This window comes from Silene latifolia, chromosome Y, assembly GCF_048544455.1.
Source record: "Silene latifolia isolate original U9 population chromosome Y, ASM4854445v1, whole genome shotgun sequence".
Lineage (NCBI taxonomy): Eukaryota > Viridiplantae > Streptophyta > Magnoliopsida > Caryophyllales > Caryophyllaceae > Silene > Silene latifolia.
In genome coordinates, this window is record NC_133538.1 from 99005604 (window position 1) to 99027779 (window position 22176).

Genomic DNA, 22176 nt, shown 5'->3' on the forward strand with positions numbered 1-22176 from the left:
TCTTACGTAACTTATTCCTAAAACCTAATTACATTGGGCTTCGGAATTCTCGTCCTTTTAATTCACGCCAGAATCACGGTTTGGTCGATCGACCAAAAGGACCAGTCGATCGACCAAACCTCGCTGAACAGTAGCTCCTGGTCTATTTTAGGAATCGCGCTCTGGTCGATCGACCATAACGGTCAGTCGATCGACTGCTTCATCAGGTAGTTGCTTCAAAAGCCTCGTAAATTTGTCTTTCAGGCCTCGATACGTGCACCAAGTTTGCTTCCCGAGTAAATACCTTATGTCAAATAATATGCCAAGTACTCAGGGACGGATTTGGCTCATTTCCCGCTGGATTCTTCACACTTCTGCAATATTACACAAAAACACAAAAGTAGACGGAAATAGGGGAAATAGTAGCTTAAACTACACAAATGAGCTCTGAAATGCGTGTAAAAGAGAGTGTAAAACATCATATTTAGATCATGCATCAATTATTACAAATGGAGTATATATAGTGGTACATCCTTAGGTTAAGTAAGGATATATTAGTAAATAACAATGCTAAGTTTTAAAGTGGGGAAATGCAAGTCTTGCGAGGAGAAGAGCGAATTGGACTGCTGCTTCTACCACGATCCGCTCGGGCGGAGGGGAAGACGCTCGGATCATGCCCTGGCAACCCGCTCGTCTTGTTGCCGGGCCGCTCGGATCATGCCCTGGCAACCCGCTCGTCTTGTTGTCGGGACGCTCGGATAATTCCCTGGCAACCCGCTCGTCTTGTGCATAGGACGCACGGATCGTTGCACAGTGCTCCATCCTCTTGCTTCATGCCCTTTGACCTACGTATACTTTCTTATTCTTGTTTCGTCGGTCATCATTCATACTAATGGAAAAAACCCCTATTGCGTCGGTTGTAGAGGACCTTTTGCGTCGGTTTTGGACTGACGTATATCGAGGGGTCGTATTTGCTATGCGTCAGTTGTGAAACCGACGCAAAAAGTTCACCATTTGCGTCAGTTGTGTTTTGAAAACCGACGCAAAAAAGCACTATTTGCGTCAGTTTTGTTTTAAAAACTGACGCAATTGTACATATAACCGACGCAAATGCTTCAACATTTGCATCAATTCTTTATAGAACCGATGCATTTTCTTTATTTTTTGCTTCATTTGTTATCATAACTGATGCAATTGATATTTTGTTTTAGGGCCAATTCATTTTTCTAATTTGCATCATTTCTTTCAAGAACCGACACAATTTATTAATGCTTTTTTTTATATATATAAATTTGCTGCCGAAAATTACATAAAACTCACAATCCGAAACCAAAACTTAAAACCAACAACAATAAATCCAACCAACCACTAATACATCACATGTAAAACAAATTTACATCTTATTCAACCCAACAACGTTCCAAATATAATCCAAAGTACAAATAATCACACAAACTTCTTAGTTACTAAGTTAATCTATAGTAAATATTCTCAAAATATCTAGTAAACTTACATAAAACTATATATCAATCCAAACTAGATGCCATAAACCTAACACAACTCAACGTCTCAACCGGGCATAATCAAGTCAATAGTGCTCGATCAGGGTAGTAAAGGAATACATATATCACATGGCAACCCAGTCTGCTCCAGTCATTGAACAAGCGAGAAGATAGCGAACAATATCTTGAAGCAATAACAAAACTTCATAATACAACCATAATAAGTTCATATCGCTGCCGTGAAAGCCACAGACTGAGACTGCATACAGAACACGATGTCAATATTCGAGAGATGAAATAAAATTAGGCCAAGTAAAAACAATAGACAGTTCCACAGTCTAGGGTACCAATGTCAACAGCCAGATTTAGCAAATTGAGCATCAATAATGACCTCATTAACCACTAGAAATTTTTATCACATAGTAGTCGAAAGCGAAAGTAAAAGGCAGTATGCACAGTGTTCCGAGAAGTTTTCTTCAACAAAGGTGAGGAAGAAATGTAATGGACCATTATACATTAGCAACAATACATCACATTCTAAAGTTTAAGGTCTAACTTGTATAGCATTAACACAAACCCATGCCATAAAATGAATAATTGAGAAGAAAATGCACACATTTTTCGACAATTAGCACTTTTGAGATAGGATTATTGGACCTGACACACATCTCTCACTTTTCATAAGTTATTACCTTGTAATTCCGAGAATTAAAAGTGTTGAAGTGAAACCCCTACTCAAATGTTATCAACAACTCTCGCGATCTGTTTTCACAAAAAAGAGGAAAAAAAATCTAGAATCAGTAAATACAAAAGGATAAATATTTCATTAAGGCTATTAGGAGAACCATGTTATTAGTTGGGTAATCAACGAGTAGAGTGAGTTGTGAGGCTGTTGAACCTGCCCTAAATATAAACAAAAATATTGATTCTTGTCTTCACAGAGGTTCAATATAGCAAAATTCTATCACGGGACAAGTTCAGAATGTTTTAGCTCATTAATTTTATGATAAATCATAATAAAAAGCATAGTAGAAGGTCAGGGAAGGAAGGATCACCTAAAAGTCTAGTAGCTATTAGATAACTATCGACAACCAGGTTGTCAAGAAAAGTATGAAAGTAGATGAACTTGTCCATACTCAAACAGACTCAAGGCTTTACTTTAACTTCATCATAATCAGCTTTAGTCATTAGTCCTTTCTCCACAATCTGCAACTTCAGAATGTCAGTATTGAAAAATAAATGAAGAATCCTAATGACAGAGCCAAGAACATAACAAATATCGTTGATTTTAATTTCTACCCCCTTTGTTCCAATTATTTGTTTACCTTTATTTAAAATAATCCTTCTCACAAAGAATATAAAACGTAAGCAAATGATTGGGATGGAGGGAGTATGTCCTACCCATAAATGCCATGATTACTGGTGGCCTGGTGATCACAGGCTTACTGATCTACAAAATACTAAAACCTCAAAAATCAAAATCCCCATGATGTCAGACTGTCTCACTTGAATTTATCTGAGGTCATTTGGCTCATTAAAATATTGAAATTTCAAATGTTATCTTGTGGCATAACAAATTTTGTTCTAGGAAATGCCTCCATCAAAATTCATCTGGAAAGTATCATCTATTTTCATGGAGTTCATAACACAGATGGTCACAATTTCATCATACTTAATGAGAATGCTCTAATTGGTAACACAATTCTCGTATCGGTTTCATCATAGGAGTAAGCAATAAGGAGTGCATAGCTAACAAGACAATGGAGACTTTAGCTATTATTTAGGTGTTAGAAAGTGAAAAGCTAACTATTACTTGTAGCACAATGGAGCAATGAGCCAATGACATCAACCAGATCATTAGCTGGTAGACTAAAGTAAGAAACCTGGTCAATTTAAAGAGAAGATTAGAGGATGTGATACTCCATATACCGTTACGGTTTAAAATGTGAAAGTTAACAGAAAGTTAAGACTTTAAGTTCCTCTTACTTCTTCGATATGTCCATCCAAATGCTTCAAGTGGCCTAGCATATCAAATAGGAGAACACAAACATTAGCAATGATGTCGAACACTCACAAATAGCATCTAGAAGCTTTATAGATGGATTGGTTAAACTTATATTTTTTAGAGTAGCATGCATAACAAGGTTCAGCTGCTCAGAGATGGAGAATACTAAAACCATGGGAAATTACACAAAGTAGAAGGAAAGCAAGTATATGCAGTCACAGAAGCATATGCGCTCAGCCAACAATCCTATGATGTCAATAATTAATAGATGAGACTCGCAGCAACAAAGCAAATGGAAAGTACATGACAACCTTGTAATCTTGTATAAATTCATAATGAAGAACGGAGTCTGGATCATTGCTAGCAGCTTTGAAAGATCTGTATGTATGACATCAAGACATAAAGATCTGTATGTATGACATCAAGACATAACTAACAACCCTAAGCTTAGAAAGCAATGTAGATCAGTCTCATTTCCTGTTATATTACCCAACTGATAAATCAAAAAAGGTTGAATTATATACACAACAAGATTAAAAGTCAAGAATTAGGGCCATCAATTGTAGAGATAAGCGTCCGAAAGACAAAAATATATTAAAAGGAACTAGAAGAAAATTGACACAAAAATGACGTAAGACAAAGTAGATGGCCATCAATTGTAGAGATAAGCATCTGAAATCCTGGTTTATACCCACGACAAAGAATATAAATAAATTATTGGTGTGAGAGAAAAACTTATCCACTATGAAAACCAAAATAAACATTGATTCCTCTCATGATTCCCCTTGCCTCTTAACATTTCAGTCAGCGTTTTCGAGTATTTAACACAGGTAACAACTAAACAACACAGCCAGATCCCCTTAATCGTTATTAGGAAACGCATAAATGGCCCAATCACAACTTAAGCTGATAAAGTGTTAAGTAAGCAGCTTAAAAGTAAGACGAACAAGGACAATCAATCGATTTAGGGTGTGTTTGGATAGCAAAAGTGGAGGGAAAGGGAGGGGAGGGGGAAGTAGGGAAGAGAAAGGGAGGTAAGGGAAGGGGAGGGCAAATGGGGAGTGGGTGTTTGGATACAATTTCCTTCCAAATATTGCCTATTGTGGAGAGATTTTGATATGCCTTGGAGGAGGGAAAATGTATCCCTCCAAATCTCTCCCCTTCCATTTCCCTCCACCCTTATTTGCTATCCAAGGGAGTTTAAATCGCATACTGTCCCTCCCTTTCTTTTCCCTCCAAATCACTCAATCCAAACACACCCTTAATCTACAAACTTATTTCACATAACAATTGTCCAAACACTTAAGTAACCTAAAAAATCGAAAACTTGAATGGAAGCGCTATTATAAGTTCAGTAGACTCAAATAAGGGATGTGAAAAGAAAAAGAAGAAGATACCAAAAGTTAGGGTTTCCTTTCCCCCACATTGACAATAAGGGTATGTAGACACAGCAAACAACAATCCAACCAACAGAGATAAAAGATCAGGGAGAAGCAAACAAAAATAATAAAGTAAAAACAACTTTAATCTAATAAACCTCAAACGAAAAGAAGACTGAAATGAAGAACTTGACCTTACTGGGAAAGAAGAAAGTTGCCAATTTAGGAGTTAACATTATATTTCAGAAACGAAGAACAACTCATCGCATCCACCAAACCACGTCCAAAGAGACGGCATCCTGAAATTATTCTGAAAAGAGCAAAAATTCTACAGGAGATGAAAGAGGACTCCAATCGAAGACGATGTGGGAGAAGGAGGTTCTCGCCGGCGACCTATAAGAGAGCTGAGCGGCCGTCGACGAGAAAGGTAAGGATGTGGCGGTAAGGCGGTGGAGTATTTTTGGGGATTTGGTTTCTAAAGAGCAAAAATAAGGGTGGGTTTTGTTGGAGAGTTGTGATCAGGGTTTGGTGATGACTGATGAGCGTGTTTAATCGGTTTTTTTATTAAACATCATTTACATCGGTTTCAACTATAACTGATGCAAAAACATAATATCAAATAAGTCGGTTTTGTAGCATAACTGATGTATTTGATCAAATACATCAGTTTTACTGAGAACCGACGCATTATATACGTCAGTTTCTTTCAAAAACCGACGCAAAAAGCTTGACTATAGGGCAAAACTGCATTCCCGCCAAAACTAAGTACTTTTTGCGTCAGTTTTTGTAGAACCGACGTAAATCCACTGACGCAATAGGTGTTTTTTCTACTAGTAATACGGCATTTCTTAAGAGGTGGATGATAATAGTCCTCGAACTGGAGCAAGTCAACCTCCTTTATTTTAGCACATTCGAATGTTTCCGTGTACCTGTAAAAAAACAAAGGTAATTTGTCGACACAACCCAACGATCTCTTCCTTGAATTGGCAGGAGACCTAACCATACGACTCCGGTGAATGGAATGCTCCGTCTTGTGAAAACACTTCATGCTCCAGTTCTCCTCGATTGCAACAAATTGAAACTGAACCGTGGATACCTTATTAATCACAGATGAATCACACGAAAGTCTTTTCTTCTTGGCAATATGTGAAACAGCCTCTCCATGACCCAACTCATCACTCTCACTCTCACACCCCAAATGTGAATGCTCAAGGCGCGCTTCATGAGAAAGATTAGGAATGAGAAATGCTACTTCCCTTGAATTTTCTTCATGGGGAGTTCCCGTCGAAATAAAATTTGTAGAGATGAGGGGACGAACCCTCAAAGATTACAAAGATCTTTGATGATAAAAATGGAGATTCTTCCCGAGCAACAAATTCTCATAGTCTTGGGACGACAAACGCAAAACGTTTTTAGGATATGTTTTGTTGGAGAAGGAGTATTTTGCAGGTCTTGAGGTATAAGTGTTGGAGGGATTATCGTCATTCTTAGTAGACAAAGCGGGAGCAGCCTCATTAAGAAGGCTATCTGAGTTCAGACTAATGAGAGGATCAGTGGCCGCAAACACGATATCAGAATCCATAATAATGTCACAACCAGGCGCATCAGGGTGTTCAGAATCAATAATAAAAGCGGAAATAGATGTAACGTCAGCATGCGGATTGGAAACTTATCAACCATATCATTATTTATCAAATGTTTCTTACCTTTTATATCAGAAACCAAAGGATTAAAAGATAGGCGACGCATTTTCCATTAACATTTAAAACTAAAAGATCAACGACAGAATAGAGTTCTCGATTATGATCTGTAACCAAATGAGCTGTGTTAGAAATCTATATCTCATTATATAACATATTCATATATGTTACAATTAATTTAGTCATAAAATTAAATACAAATTTTATGCATGCAAACTAAAATAGATAAGTGAAGAAATCGTTTTCCTTACTATATATTTCGGATCAAAGGGCACAAGTAAGATCTCCTTCTTACTTGTTCTTGAGCTTTCCTCATATGGATGAACAAAGATTCAAGCTTAGAATCTCTCCATCTAAGATCGTCAACAAGCTTCCGAATATGCATGGGAGATGGGAATTCCGCCTCATTTTCTTCTTTCCTATAATATTTATAAAATGCGCTAGGAAAGCAAAATAGGTAGGGATTGATGGACAAAATGCGCTAGAAATATAAGTAGTTTGCCATAAATCTAAGTCAAGTCTCAAGATTCAGCGAATAAATTAACGAAAACTCGTAGACTATGCATATATGATTCTACTAATAACATGCCAATTGAGCATGGCTTAGGCATAAACAGATGAAAATGCAATGTCATCATTGAAATACTACCGTTCTGACTCAACCTATATGCTAAAATAAACGTGCAATTTTTTGAATTTTTGAAATTTTCCAATTTTTTTGAATTTTTGTATATATATAGGAAATGAAATAACAAATGCAAACTGAAGTGCAATAAACGTGAAACAGAAATGCAATAGAACATGTGAATGCAATGCGCAAAACCCTTCCCCAAAGCAAATCACACAATGTCCCCATTGTGCAAAATCATATAAGAAAATAAAAGGGAAATGGGATTTTTGCGATAAATAATAACTAAATAAAACATGAAAAGGACTCGGAAACTCACAAGACTTTAAGCGCAACAAAAGGAAACCACCCCAAACCAGCGTGAGCTAGGAGGTTTCAGTAGCCAGCAGTGCTACCATAGGTACCTGAAAAGAAACAAAATTACCGCGCGTAATTCCGAGAAGCAATTTACGAAACGCAAAATTATGTGCAAAATAAGAAAAATATAAAAAACAGAAATGGATCGGAGAATAGTGGAGAAAAGACTCCCTCAACTCCGCAAATCGACCAAACACAACAGGGGAATGGTCGTGAACAGGTACATCAGGGGAATGGTCGTGAACAGGTACAACATCGAAGGCGGTCGATCGACCATAGCAGCTAGTCGATCGACCAGGGGTGACAAGAACAGAAGCCGCCGGAATCGCGGCTCAGTCGATCGACCATAGCAGCCAGTCGATCGGCTGAGAAAACCTGCTGTAAGTTTCTGATTTTTCGAATTAACTCAATAAATTGAGCTAAAATGGTCTATGAACCTGCAGATACACATAATAACGCGCCTAAAATTGCGCATAACCCAAATGTAAAGTCTAAGGTCTGTAAATCCTAAGCGAACTTATTAAAGCGAAGTCTCGCGCAAACCAAAACAATAAAAAGTCTAACAAAAGCAATAAAATGTCTTAAAAAATCTTAATCAACTAATAGTTGATCAAGAATGGCCACGGAATGGCCCACTTGCTCGGCTTTTGGCTACAAGAGGTAGCCTCTACAGTGCTCATCTTCTCAGCAGCACTCCAATCAATTCCAATATCCGTAGAACTCAACGGATCAACATCTCTAACATCTTCCCAATCAATGACCTCGTCTGGCTCATCAAAATCCAAATCGGACTCCGTCACCTTGACTGGCTCCTCATCAGGCTCCTCATCAGTTGCATAGCTCAGACATCCTAGGCCGCCTCTTTGAACGATTGGCTCCTTCACATCTGGAGCAACATGCGGCTCCAAATTCCCAAACCATTTCTGCAATATCTAAAATGAAGAATCTTCCTCCAATTTGCTCCCAATCAGGGGCGGAGGTGTTATAGCAGAAATAGGCATAGGGGCACGCATATCAGAAAGCACAAAATAAGATTTCTTCTCAGAAATCGTATTACAAGTGACTGGCCACATAGGATCTTTCTTCTTAGCGGTCTGGGCAAAAATAATGGACTGTTTCCCTACTTTAATGGTCAATGTCCCTAAGCCAACATCTATAATCGCACCAGAGAAGAGATACGAAAATGGTCTACCCAAAATGATAGGAATGTGAGCATCCTCGGGTATATCTAGTACAACGAAGTCAACTGGGAAAAAGAACTTTCCTATTTGCACAGGAATATCCTCTAAGACTCCTATAGGTTGACCGAATGATCGACCATATGTCTTGTCATGTTAGTAACTGCAAACCTAGTCAATTTCAATTTCTTGGCAAGACTCAAAGGCATAACACTAATACTGGACCCTAGGTCACATAATGCCTTCTCAATAGAAAAGGTGCCAATATTACATGGGACTGAAAAACTACCTGGGTCTTCTAGCTTATGAGGTGCAGTATGAGTCAAATAGGAACATGACTCCTCAGTTAGTGCGACAGATTGCACAGTATCAAGTGACTTCTTTTTAGATAAAAGCTGCTTCATAAATTTCGTGTAAGCAGGCACTTGATTAACTAATTCTAGGAAAGAAACTTGCACATTTAAAATACGAATAACATTTTCAAATTTGTTAAATGATACCTATTCCTTTATCGGCACCAATCTCTCTAGATAAGGGGCTGTAAGAAGCATCTTAGCCCTCTCCTCTAAGTCTCTCATACCGGCATCTGTGGATTTCGGTTGAAAATCCACTACTTTGTCCTTGTTGTAGCTCGAACCTTCTTCAGACCGTCTCAGAAATGAACCATTAACCGTCATGGGGTCATACTTTGGAACCGAAACTGACCCATCAGCATTTGGATCTTGCCTCAATAATTTTGGATTCGTCGTACCCGGAAATAAGTGGTCCCTCAAGTTATCTGGCATCGGAGGACGAAAAGGTTCACGATCAGCAGTATCTTCAGTCGATCGACCATGTAGGTCAGTCGATCGATCGCTTCCTCGAAACAGAAACCGCACTTTGTTCGCGAGTGGTCGATCGACGAGGCGTGCGTGTCGATCGATCGACATACACATGATCGTCTTTTTCTTGCTACTGTTAACTCCGGCCTTTTTCTTGCTCAGTTCCGCCTCATCTTTTTCAGTAACATTGATGCGTGTCCTAAATATGATGTTTTACACCCTATTTCACACGCATTTCAGAGCTCATTTGTGTAGTTTAAGCTACTATTTCCCCTATTTCCGTCTGCTTTTGTGTTTTTGTGTAATATTGCAGAAATGTGAAGAATTCAGCGGAAATCTAGCCGAATTCGCCCCCGAGTACCTAGCATTGCATTTGACATGAAGTATTATACTCGGGAAGCAAACTTGGTGCGCGTATCGAGGCTCGAAAGACGAATTCACGAAGCTTTTGGAGCCAAGTACCTGTTGAAGTGGTCGATAGACCGATACTCTTGGTCGATAGACCAGCGTACGAAGATCAGAAGCTACTGTTCAGCGATGTTCAGTCGATCGACCGGTCCTTGTGGTCGATCGACCAAACCGTGTTTTTGACGTGAATTAAAAGATTAGAATTCCGAAGTCCATTGTAATTATGTTTTAAAAATAAAGTTACGTATGATTATCTATATAACGTAACTCCTCCCTACTGCAAAAGGGGGATCGAATTTATTAGGGTTCATCACAGAAGTTGAATTTTAATTAATTCACCAGCTTAGATTATTCTTTCGTTAATAAAGTTTACTTTCGCATTTGGGTTTGATCTTTCCTCTTCAATTCTTTACGGTATTCTTCCGTTCTTTTGTTCAGTTTCGCTGCTTTAATTCGTTCATAGTTAGAATGGCTAGTTTAGGTTTCCCAAAAGCCAAATTATTGATTCATGTTAGTTAATTATTTAGTTATTTTGATTATGAATTCTTTTGTTTTATTTGTTAATTTTATTGCTGTTATGAATTTTGCCATGAGTAGCTAAATCATTTGTGCTAAGATGTAGGGAATCTGTAGTATAGGCGGCGTAAATTTTGTAGGCCTGAGTCGCGCCATGGTCGATCGACCGCCTAACCTGGTCGATCGACTGGCTCACGTGAGATCAATTTCGTCTTGTTTAATTTAATTGCTATATTTGACGAATCGAGTGCACACGACAAGTTGAATGCTTAGGAATTGACCGACCCGATAATATCGAAAGATAGGGGAGGGAAATAGACTACTTAATTAAGACGACTAAATTAATAAGATCGAGAGATAAGTTAGTTTAGACTTTTAAATCACTTTTCAGGACGAGAGTCAGTACTAGTGATATTAGGGACTCGTAGCTAGATCGAAAGATGCTACCTGTTAAGAATGGACCGAGAGGACTTCTTATTTTTTTCGTCTTACGTGATTATTTCAGACTTACCTAGGATACTGCCGCCGAAACTATAGTGAACCGACCAGTTTGGCACCCTTTTACTATTTGTTTTCATCTTATTTCTAAAATCACTATTTTATTTGTTCTAGTTTAATTTTAATTTTATTGCTCTAGGTTATAGAACTATTCAACTCAAACCCCCACACAACTGTTACCTTAGACTAAAATTAGACAACTATTAATTACATCGCCTCTCCGTGGTTCGACCCTGACTGCCACTAGCTATAGTAGTAGTTTGGATTTATAAATTTATCTTTGGTATTCTGCGACAGGTATCAAATTTTGGCGCCGTTGCTGGGGAGGCAATTGTTTAAATTTTTAGTTGTTTTTATCTTAGTCTTTTTCTTAGTTTAAGGGACATCTGTTCCTTAAACTCTTCTCATACTCTACTTGTAGTTCCCTCTTATGCGCAGGTCATAGGGTGGTGTATTGAGACCATTAGATTCTGAGATCGAAAGGACTTTGCGCGAGTTGAGATGATCATCTAGAGTATTGCCGACAGAGGAAGAGCTGAGTACTCTGTCTAGTTACTACGAGAACGAGCTATTTGAGGAAGATCCACCTTCGTCTCCTATTTCTAGTTCTTCTGTAATACTCCGTATTTATGTGTCTTTGGGTACTCTATCGAGTAGGCCTTACTCTGTCGAGTAAGGGTAAGTTGCGTTTTAGAAAAGTTTCTGACCTGTTGGGTACTCGATCGAGTAACTAGGATACTCGATCGAGTACCTTGGGTACTCGATCGAGTAGCCGGTTCTCGGGGAGTTTTTCTCGGGTTTTGTTAATTATGCGATTAAGATATATAACCTTCGTCGTCACTATTCTAAACACTTTTGCAAAACCTAATTTATTGATAAAGAGAGAAAGCAAGTACGTTCTTAATCCTAATCGCATCGTTAGCAAATCCCGGAGTTTGGAAGGTCAGTTCTCATCGTTGATTATACCGTTGAGATCCTTGCGTCGAGGGTAAGATCTATGTACCCTTTTTGTTGTCTTTCCTTTGTTTTTGTTAAACCCTAATATAGGGATTTGGGGGTTTTTGAGTAGTATGTGATTTGGTAGCATTTGCATGTTGTATGATAGGAGGAGGTTTTGTAGAGGAAGCTTTTTGAATACAGCAGTAGAGACCGTCTGATAGTGTGCTTTCAAGGTAGGATTTCCTACTCAGTATTAATCCCATAATGGGATGATTGTTGATGTGTTGAGATTGATTGTTTGATATAGTAAATGTTTTGTGACGGTTGTGATTGTGATTGTGATTGTGGTTTCTGGTTCTCGAGGCGTGTCCTCGGCTGAGTGGGGTCACTTGCGGGAGTGGCTTCACGCCCTAGTTTCTCCTTCTGTGGAACCCGCCACAGAAGGGATGTGCACATTAATGGATAGGGTTATCGCTCATTATGAAGAGCGGGGATTTGGTGGGTACGGCTGCGGTCCCCCACTAGCGAGTGGTGGTCCAAAGGACGATCGATGATTGAGATGATTGGAATTGGCGTGATTGTGTGTGTGTGTGTGACAGTTAAGCTGTCTGTTTATCTTATTGTTGATATATATTGAGTTGTGTGATTAGTACTGACCCTTGTTGTTGTTTTGTAAACCTGCGGTGATCCATTCGGGGATGGTGAGCAGATATTGAGCAGGTATGAGATGAGTACTGGGATAGCTGGGTTTGCCTCGATATGATGATAGAATTCTTCCGCTGTAGCATAGTAGTTTCTTTACATTTCAGTTAGAACAGTAAACAGTCAGTTTGAGCTCATGTATTATACTTTTGGTTTTGGTTTCGAGATTGTAACCTTTAACTAAGTATTTCTATTTAAACGTTGTTTCTTTATTGTTTATTTGATTATCATTGCCTCGGGTAACTGAGATGGTAATACCTTTATACCTGAGTGGTCCTGGTAAGGCACTTGGAGTATGGGGGTGTTACAAATGGTATCAGAGCGACGATCCTGAAACCTGTAACCAATGAACCTAATGAACATAGGGAGTCAATTAAAATGAACCCAGGGTAAAAGTTGTAGGAGCTAATGCAAAGGCTTGGGAGACGTCCTAAAGTCGCGACCTTGCCCTACAATTTTGAACCGGTCACATGGGGGGGGGGGGGGTAAGTCAAGTTGTATGTGTTGTTTGGTTAACTTGTGTGTGTAAACGTGATGAAGTGTGTGTAACTGTTGGAGATGTAGAAAGCTGAGAATATGAAAGAAAGGTTGATGATATATGTAGACTTGTTGTTGGAATGAAAACATGTTGGATGTTTACAATGTGGCGTTTAATAGCATGATATGATGATTTCGTGAATAGTATGAAAGGATGCGTAGCATTGTATGTTTAGTTATGTTATAACGTTGATTTTATAAAGTTTTAGCATGTTAGCATATGACATAGCATGCGGGTAGCGTTTCTGAGTTAGCATGACTCGATCGAGTGGGACTGACTCGATCGGGTGGGTTTTTGACGATTTTGAGTCCAGAATCGTGTTTTTGGGCACTCGATCGAGTACCCGAGTACCTCGGGTACTCGATCGAGTAGGGGGTACTCGGTCGAGTATGTTAGAGATCATAAGGTCTGTTTGAGGTCTGATGTCGGGGCACTCGATCGAGTATGTTGGGCACTCGATCGAGTAGCCTGTTACTCGATCGAGTATGTTTGGGAACTCGATCGAGTAGGGTCTGGGCAACTTGTTTTCGTGTTTTGAGATTTAGTGCGTTTGTTTATATCCACCCCTTTTCTGATATAGTTTCACGATGCCGCCCAAGAAGACTGCTTTGAATGCGAGAGCTGAGCTTATGAACATAGATGACATCGTTAAGATGTTGGAGCATCAGGATGCTCTTACAGAGGCTTTAAAGACTGTGGGGAAAGATAAGGATAAGGATAAGGAGAAGGAGGTTGATAATTCTAAAATCGGCCTCTATATAGCGAGTTTAACCCAAAAGAGTACAAGGGGTTGGGAGCCGAACCTTCTTGATAACTCGGCTTAGAGAGATGGAGAACATATTAGATTTGGTTCACCGTCCGATGAGATGAGAGTGGAACAAGCGGCGTTCTATCCGAGGGAGGCAAGCGGTGGCATGTGGTGGGATACGGTGAAAGTGAGTGCTAAGGAGATATATACAAACCAAGGTTTACCTGCTATACCTTGGGAGGAATTTAAATAGGGTTGTGAGAAAGGAGTTCGTACCGGAGCATGTGAGGAGTAAGTTGAGAGAAGAGTTTGATGAGTTTTAAGATGACCGAGATGTCGTGGCCGAGTACTACAGGCAGTTCAATGACAAGTCTAGGTATGTTGAGGATATGGGTTTGAGTGAGGAGAATCTGGCGTTGAGGTTTGAGAGGGGTTGACCCCTAAGATTATGGATAAGTTACCCGTGGGAGTTCTTGCGATGTTAAGGAAGCTTATGAGAGGGGTGGGAGAGGCGAGAGGTTGGTGGAGATGGCTCAGGAGAGGTCAGGTGGTGAGAAGAGGAAGTCTGAGAGCGAGGTTGGTGGCCAATCTAATCACAAGAAAGGCAACCACAATCGATCTAAGGGGTTTTCTTAAGGTCGGGGTTCGATCTTTGGGGCTTCCTTTGGGCGTGGCCGTGGAAGTGTTAGTGGTAGTTGGGGAGTGACTGCTATAGCTGTGGTGGTGTAGGCCACAAGAGACATGAGTGCACAAGTGCGCCGGGAACTTTCCAGAGACCTGCGCAGAGCTATGCAAGCAATAGACCGGCTGGATCATGGCCAAACCGGGGAAGTCAGAGTTACCAGAGTGGAGGCAACCGCAACGGTGGTAATTCTTATCAGAAACCACCAACGAACAACAACAACAATCAAGGGTCGGGTGCTAACTCGACCACATCAGCCAGTACTGTCCAGGGAGGTGGACAGAAGACCAATGGAAAGTTATTCATGATGGAGAAGAAAGCAGCTGAGGAGGATGCTCACATTATCACCGGTACTTTTCTTGTTAATGGTATTCATACCTTTGTTTTGTTTGATTCGGGGGCTTCTCAGTCGTTTGTATCATCGAGTCATGTTAAACGGTTGCGTTTAAGGGTGTATGAGTCTGTCAGTGAGAAAGTTTTTATACCTTCGGGTGAGTCTGTATCTTGTGGGAGGTTATATAGGGATGTACCTATGATAGTTGGGCAAGTTGATTTCCTTGTAGACTTGCTAGAGTTTCCTTTTGACGGTTTTAAGATGATAGTTGGGATGGATTGGCTGGGAAAGTATAAAGCTAAGATAGACTGTCATCAAAAGAAAGTGTCTTTAAGAGGTCCTAAGGGCGTTAGTGTGTCTTATCGTGGGTTTCTAGTCAAACTCAAAGTTAAGTTGATTGCAGCTGTTACTTTGAAGTCATATCTGAGGAAGGGATGTCCTTTGATATTGTGCCATGTGAGAGATGACCGGATAGAGGGTCCGACGATTGATCGATACCGGTGGTGGGAGAGTTTGAGGATGTGTTTCCAGAGGAGATTCCGGGGTTGCCGCCGGGAAGAGAGATAGATTTCACAGTAGAGTTGAAACCAGGGATGGGGCCAATCTCTAAGGCACTGTACCGCATGGGTCCTAAGGAGATGGAGGAGCTTAGAAAGCAGTTGGATGATCTGATAGAGAAGGGATACATTAGACCTAGTGTATCGCCGTGGGGAGCACCAGTTCTTTTTGTGAAGAAGAAAGATGGGAGTCTGAGGTTGTGCATAGACTACAGAGAGCTGAATCGAGTGACGGTAAAGAACAAGTATCCTTTGCCAAGGATAGATGACCTGTTTGATCAGTTGAGTGGTGCATCAGTCTTTTCTAAGATTGATTTGAGGTCGGGGTACCATCAGGTGAAGATTAGAGAGATGGACATACCAAAGACAGCCTTCACGTCGAGGTATGGTCATTATGAGTATGTGGTGATGCCGTTTGGGTTGTCTAATGCACCGGCAGTGTTTATGGATTTGATGAATATGATCTTTAGACAGTTTTTGGATAAGTTTGTAGTGGTGTTTATCGACGATATCTTAGTCTACTCCAAGACTAAGGAGGAGCATGAGGAGCATCTGAGAATCGTGTTTCAAACTTTGAGGGAGCATGAGTTGTATGCTAAGCTATCCAAGTGTGAGTTCTGGTTAAAGAAAGTTGCTTTTCTGGGGCATGTGATCCCTAAAGATGGGGTAGTTGTGGATCCGGCAAAGATAGAAGCAGTGACAAAGTGGGAAGCACCAAAGAATGTTCTTTGAGATCGGGAGTTTTACGGGTTTAGGCGGGTACTACGGACGGTTCGTGAAAGATTTCTCCAAGATAGCTAGACCTATGACAGCGTTGATGAGGAAAGAGAACAGGTTTCGTTGGGATGAGAGTTGTGAGACGGCGTTCCAAACATTAAAGGAGCGTTTGACCACAGCTCCTGTCTTAGCATTGCCTGAAGGGATAGAGAACTTTGAGGTTTATACAGATGCCTCAAAGAATGGGTTGGGATGTGTGTTGATGCAGAACGGTAAAGTGATTGCCTATGCTTCTAGGCAATTGAAGCCTTATGAGGAGAACTACCCTACTCATGATCTGGAGTTGGGTGCGGTGGTGTTTGCTCTCAAGATTTGGAGACATTACCTTTATGGAGCAATCTTTAAGGTATTTTCTGATCACAAGAGTATCAAGTATATTTTCACTCAAAAGGAGTTGAACATGAGACAGAGGAGGTGGATGGAGCTGATTGGCGATTATGACATGGAAATTATCTACCTTGAAGGGAAGGCCAATGTAGTTGCTGATGCTTTGAGTAGGAAGAGTGTACATTCTCTGTGTACAGCTCTATCTTTGATGAGGTTGAGAGATGAGGTAGCGAGGTTCGGGATACATATGATGCAGAAAGGAGATGCCATGGGTGATATGACAGTGCAGCTTGAGTTTTATGATGACATTCGAGGTAAACAGGCGTTGGATCCTAAGATAGTTGAGTGGAGAGCTGGAGTAGAGAAAGGGACAGTGTCCCGATTTTCTATTCACACAGATGGTAGTTTGAGATTTGACGGTAGGTGGTGTGTTCCTAATGATGAGGAGTTAAAAAAGACAATCATGACAGAGGCACATTGTACACCATATTCAGTACATCCAGGTGGTGACAAGCTATACAAGGATTTGAAGAAAACGTTTTGGTGGCCTGGGATGAAGAAAGAGACAGCTGAGTTTGTGTCCCGTTGTTTGACATGCCAAAGAGTTAAAGGGGAACAGCGACGACCACAAGGTAAAATTCAGTCTTTAGAGGTACCTGAGTGGAAGTGGGAATCCATTTCCATGGATTTTATCGTGGATTTGCCAAAGAGTCAACAAGGTAACAACATGATTTGGGTAATAGTGGATCGATTGACCAAGTCAGCTCACTTTGTTCCAATGAAAGATACATGGACTAAAGCACAATTGGCTATGGCTTATCGAAAGAACGTGCTTAAGTTACATGGAGTCCCTAAGGACATAGTGTCTGACAGAGATGCGAGGTTTATATCAAGGTTTTGGAAAGAGTTGCGGGGAATCGTTGGGAACAACTTTGAAGATGAGTACAGACATTTCATCCTGCGATAGACGGACAGACTGATAGAACAATCAAGACTCTTGAGGATATGTTGCGAGCTTGTGTGATGGATTTTGGTGGTAGCTGGGAACAGAGGTTGGACTTGATAGAATTTTCTTACAATAACAGCTACCATACTAGTATCGGTATGGCACCGTTTGAGGCTTTATATGGGAGGAGATGTAGGAGTCCAATTTGTTGGGACAATGGTGCTGAGGTAGTGGTTTTAGGACCAGAGATGGTGCATGAGATGGTGGAACAGATTAAGATGATCAGGGAACGGATGAGGGCAGCTCAAGATAGGCAAAAGAGTTATGCAGATCTACATCGCAGGGACATAGAGTTTCAAGTGGGGGACAAGGTTCTTTTGAAAGTGTCTCCTATGCGCGGGGTTATGAGATTTGGGTAGAAAGGCAAGCTAAGTCAGAAGTTTATCGGGCCTTATGAGATCTTAGAGCGAGTTGGGGAAGTTGCATATCGTCTGGCTTTACCAGCTGCGTTAGAGAGAGTGCATAATGTGTTTCATGTATCGCAGCTGCGGAAGTATGTGAGTGATCCGTCACATGTGTTAGAGGCAGAAAACTTAGAGCTAGATGAGTCTTTATCATATCTTGAGGTGCCTAAGCAGATTCTTGACCGAAAGGTTAGGAAGACTAGGAGTGGTGAGACAGTTTTGCTTAAGATCCTTTGGTCTAACCACGAGACTGAGGAAGCTAGATGGGAACCAGAGGAAGCTATGAAAGAGCGATACCCTTTTCTGTTTGATCAGGTATGTATGGTTACGGGACGTAACCTTGTTTCTTTTAGGGGGGTAGGAGATGATCGCAAAGAGTTTTTAAGAGTTTTATACCCTTTTTGTATGTTGTGTCGGTATGTTTGTCGGAATGAATTGGGTTAGTACCATGTTTTATGTTGAGTTTTGTTTTGGTATTGAGTCGGAAGCGTTGGGGGAGTACCTTTGTTTAGTAGTGGTTTGAACTTCGGGGACGAAGTTCTTTTTAAGGAGGGAAGACTGTAATACTCCGTATTTATGAGTCTTTGGGTACTCTATCGAGTAGGCCTTACTCTGTCGAGTAAGGGTAAGTTGCATTTTAGAAAAGTTTCTGACCTGTTGGGTACTCGATCGAGTAACTAGGATACTCGATCGAGTAAGGGGGTACTCGATCGAGTACCTTGGGTACTCGATCGAGTAGCAGGTTCTCGGGGAGTTTTTCTCGGGTTTTGTTAATTATGCGATTAAGATATATAACCTTCGTCGTCACTATTCTAAACACTTTTGCAAAACCTAATTTACTGATAAAGAGAGAAAGCAAGTACGTTCTTAATCCTAATCGCATCGTTAGCAAATCCCGGAGTTTGGAAGGTCAGTTCTCATAGTTGATTATACCGTTGAGATCCTTGCGTCGAGGGTAAGATCTATGTACCCTTTTTGTTGTGTTTCCTTTGTTTTGGTTAAACCCTAATATAGGGATTTGGGGGTTTTTGAGTAGTATGTGATTTGGTAGCATTTGCATGTTGTATGATAGGAGGAGGTTTCGTAGAGGAAGCTTTTTGAATACAGCAGTAGAGACCGTCTGATAGTGTGCTTTCCAGGTAGGATTTCCTACTCAGTATTAATCCCATAATGGGATGATTGTTGATGTGTTGAGATTGATTGTTTGATATAGTAATTGTTTCGTGACGGTTGTGATTGTGATTGTGATTGTGGTTTCTGGTTCTCGAGGCGTGTCCTCGGCTGAGTGGGGTCACTTGCGGGAGTGGCTTCACGCCCTAGTTTCTCCTTCTGTGGAACCCGCCACAGAAGGGATGTGCACATTAATGGACAGGGTTATCGCTCATTATGAAGAGCGGGGATTTGGTGGGTACGGCTGCGGTCCCCCACTGGCAGGGCTGGTCCAAAGGACGATCGATGATTGAGATGATTGGAATTGGCGTGATTGTGTGTGTGTGATTAAGTGTCTGTTTATCTTATTGTTGATATATATTGAGTTGTGTGATTAGTAATCGACCCGGTTGTTGTTTTGTAAACTGCGGTGATCCATTCGGGGATGGTGAGCGGATATTGAGCAGTATGAGATGAGTCTTGGGGATAGCCGGATTGCCACGATATGATGATAGAAGTCTTCCGCTGTAGCATAGTAGTTTCTTTACATTTCAGTTAGAATAGTAAACAGTCAGTTTGAGCTCATTTATTATACTTTTGGTTTTGGTTTCGAGATTGTAACCTTTAACTAAGTATTTCTATTTAAACGTTGTTTCTTTATTGTTTATTTGATTATCATTGCCTCGGGTAACCGAGATGGTAATACCTTCATACCTGAGTGGTCCTGGTAAGGCACTTGGAGTATGGGGGTGTTACATCTTCAGCTGAGACCGTCACATCTTCAGACATGGCTGAAGAGGCAAGTATAGCTTGACCTCGAGCCGAAAGCTGAGAATCTCTATAAGGGATTTGCATTGCCAGCCGGGACGGAGAGAAAATTCGAAGCAAAACCGTCCTACATCAACTTGATTGAGAGAAACCAATTTGGAGGAGCTGCAATTGAAGATGCAGCTAAGCATATGGAGATATTCATTGACTATTGCTGTTCCATACCCCCACCAGCAGGTGTGACCCATGACCAGATCAAAGAGACAATATTCATATTCTCACTCCGTGATGCTGCTAAGGAGTGGTACCGAGATCTGGATCGAGCTGCCAATGGGATTACTGATTGGAATTCGATGGCCTTAGTGTTCTATAAGAAATATTTCTCTGCCTCGAAGACCAATGCAATTAGGGCTCAGATCACAAGCTTTAAACAGGGACCTGATGAAAACTCTCATGAGGCATGGGTCCGTTTCAAGAAGCTGGTGCGATCTATTCCGCACCATGGGTTCGAACAATGGTCCCTGTGTAATCAGTTCTACAATCGGCTTTATCACGATCAGAGAGCTATTCTAGATGTTGCAGCTAATGACAGATTCCAGGAGAATTTTGGAGAGACAAAGGGATGGAAGATTATTGAATATATGACCATCCATAAAGCTGAGCATGGGAATTCCAGAGGAAATCAGAGAAGATCAGCTGAATCACCTGCTGTAGCTGCAATAGAGGCCCTTACTGCGAGGTTCGACAAGTTCGATTTTGGGGGATCCTCAAAAGGCGGGATATATAAGGTTAACGCAGTTTCAGATGGTCCCTTTACATGCAAAATATGTGGAGGAGAGGGACATGTTTCGGAATTTTATACCAGTTCGAATTAAATATGTGCTGCCTTTCAACATTATAGGCAGACTGGTACTTACCCCGATCCCTCCAATGTCCACCCCAATTTGCGGTGGACTAACCAGAATGTCCTTAATCCGGGTCCATAGCAGCAGCAGCAGCAGAATTATGTGCCCCCACATAAGCAGCAGCAGTATCAAAAGCCTCCCTATGTGCCTCAGCAGCAACAATTTCAAGGTTCTGACATTTCCGAGTTGAAAAATATGGTTCAGAACTTGTCGGGTCTGCTGCAAAAGGAGTCTCTAGCTAGAGAGACTTCTACGAAAATGTTGGAGAGTCAAATTGCCCAACTGGCAAGCAAAAGTGCAACTCGAGCTCCGGGACATTTACCGTCGCAGCTGGATAAAAAAGAGGCCCTAAATGCGATCAATTTGAGGAGTGGGTCTACCCTTGATGGGCCCGCTATGGTCGAAGATGTTACCGAAAAAGATGAGGCGGAACCAAGTAGGAAAAAGGCTGGAACGAACAGTAGCAAGAAAAAGACGATCAGCAGGTATATCAGTCGATCGACTGACATACCCGGTCGATCGACTAGTCCGCGAAATAGTACAGCTTCTGGTCCTGAAGAACTCAGTCGATCGACTGACCGACATGGTCGATCGACTGAGGATACTGCTAATCTTGAACCTTTTTGTCCTCCAATGCCCGATAACTTGAGGGACCACTTATTTCGGGGTACGACGACTCCGAAATTATTAAGGCAAGATCCAAATGCTGATGGGTTTGTTCCGGTTCCAAAGTATGACCCTATGACGGTTAATGGTTCATTCTTGAGATGGTCTAAAGAAGGTTCGAGCCACAACAAGGACAACGTAGTGGATTTTCAGCCGAAGTCCACTGACGCCGGTATGAGAGACCTAGAGGAGAGGGCTAAGTTGCTTCTTACAGCCCCTTATCCAGAGATGTTGGTGCCGACACAGGAACTTGTATCGTTTAACAAGTTTGAAAATGTTATTCGTAGTTTAAATGTGCAAGTTCCTTTCTTAGAATTGGTTAATTAAGTACCTGCTTACACGAAATTTATGAAGCAGCTTTTGTCTAAAAAGAAGTCACTTGATACTGTGCAATCTGTCGCACTAACTGAGGAGTCATGTTCCTATTTGACTCACACTGCACCTCATAAGTTAGCTGACCCTGGTAGCTTTTCTGTTCCTTGTAATATTGGTACCTTCTCAATTGAGAAGGCATTATGTGATCTAGGAGCTAGCATTAGTGTTATGCCTTTGAGCCTTGCTAAAAAATTGAAATTGACTAGGTTTGCAGTTACTAACATGACAGTACAGATGGCTGATCACTCTGCGGTCTAGCCTATAGGAGTCTTAGAAGATATTCCTGTGCAAATAGGAAAGTTCTTTTTTCCAGTTGACTTCGTTGTAC

At 41.0% G+C, this 22176-nt stretch overlaps 1 long non-coding RNA gene and 1 other non-coding gene across 5 annotated transcripts; both read right to left on the reverse strand.

Annotated features, from left to right (window-relative positions):
- Window positions 1-1334: 1334 nt before the first annotated feature.
- On the reverse strand, window positions 1335-5154 carry LOC141627396 (uncharacterized). Of its 4 annotated transcripts, none has more exons than XR_012536967.1 (4): window positions 5060-5154; window positions 3468-3502; window positions 3295-3364; window positions 1880-2687 (listed from the first exon to the last, which is right to left on the reverse strand). It is a non-coding gene; the product is annotated as an uncharacterized LOC141627396 (long non-coding RNA). The 4 variants fall into 4 exon arrangements; XR_012536966.1 differs by lacking the exon at window positions 5060-5154 and adding an exon at window positions 3798-4638; XR_012536964.1 differs by lacking the exons at window positions 3295-3364; window positions 5060-5154 and adding an exon at window positions 1335-1740 and having other exon boundaries at window positions 2174-2687; window positions 3468-3791.
- Window positions 5155-20303: 15149 nt separating this feature from the next.
- Window positions 20304-20410, reverse strand: LOC141636581 (small nucleolar RNA R71). The gene has a single exon (XR_012541187.1). It is a non-coding gene; the product is annotated as a small nucleolar RNA R71 (small nucleolar RNA).
- Window positions 20411-22176: the final 1766 nt, after the last annotated feature.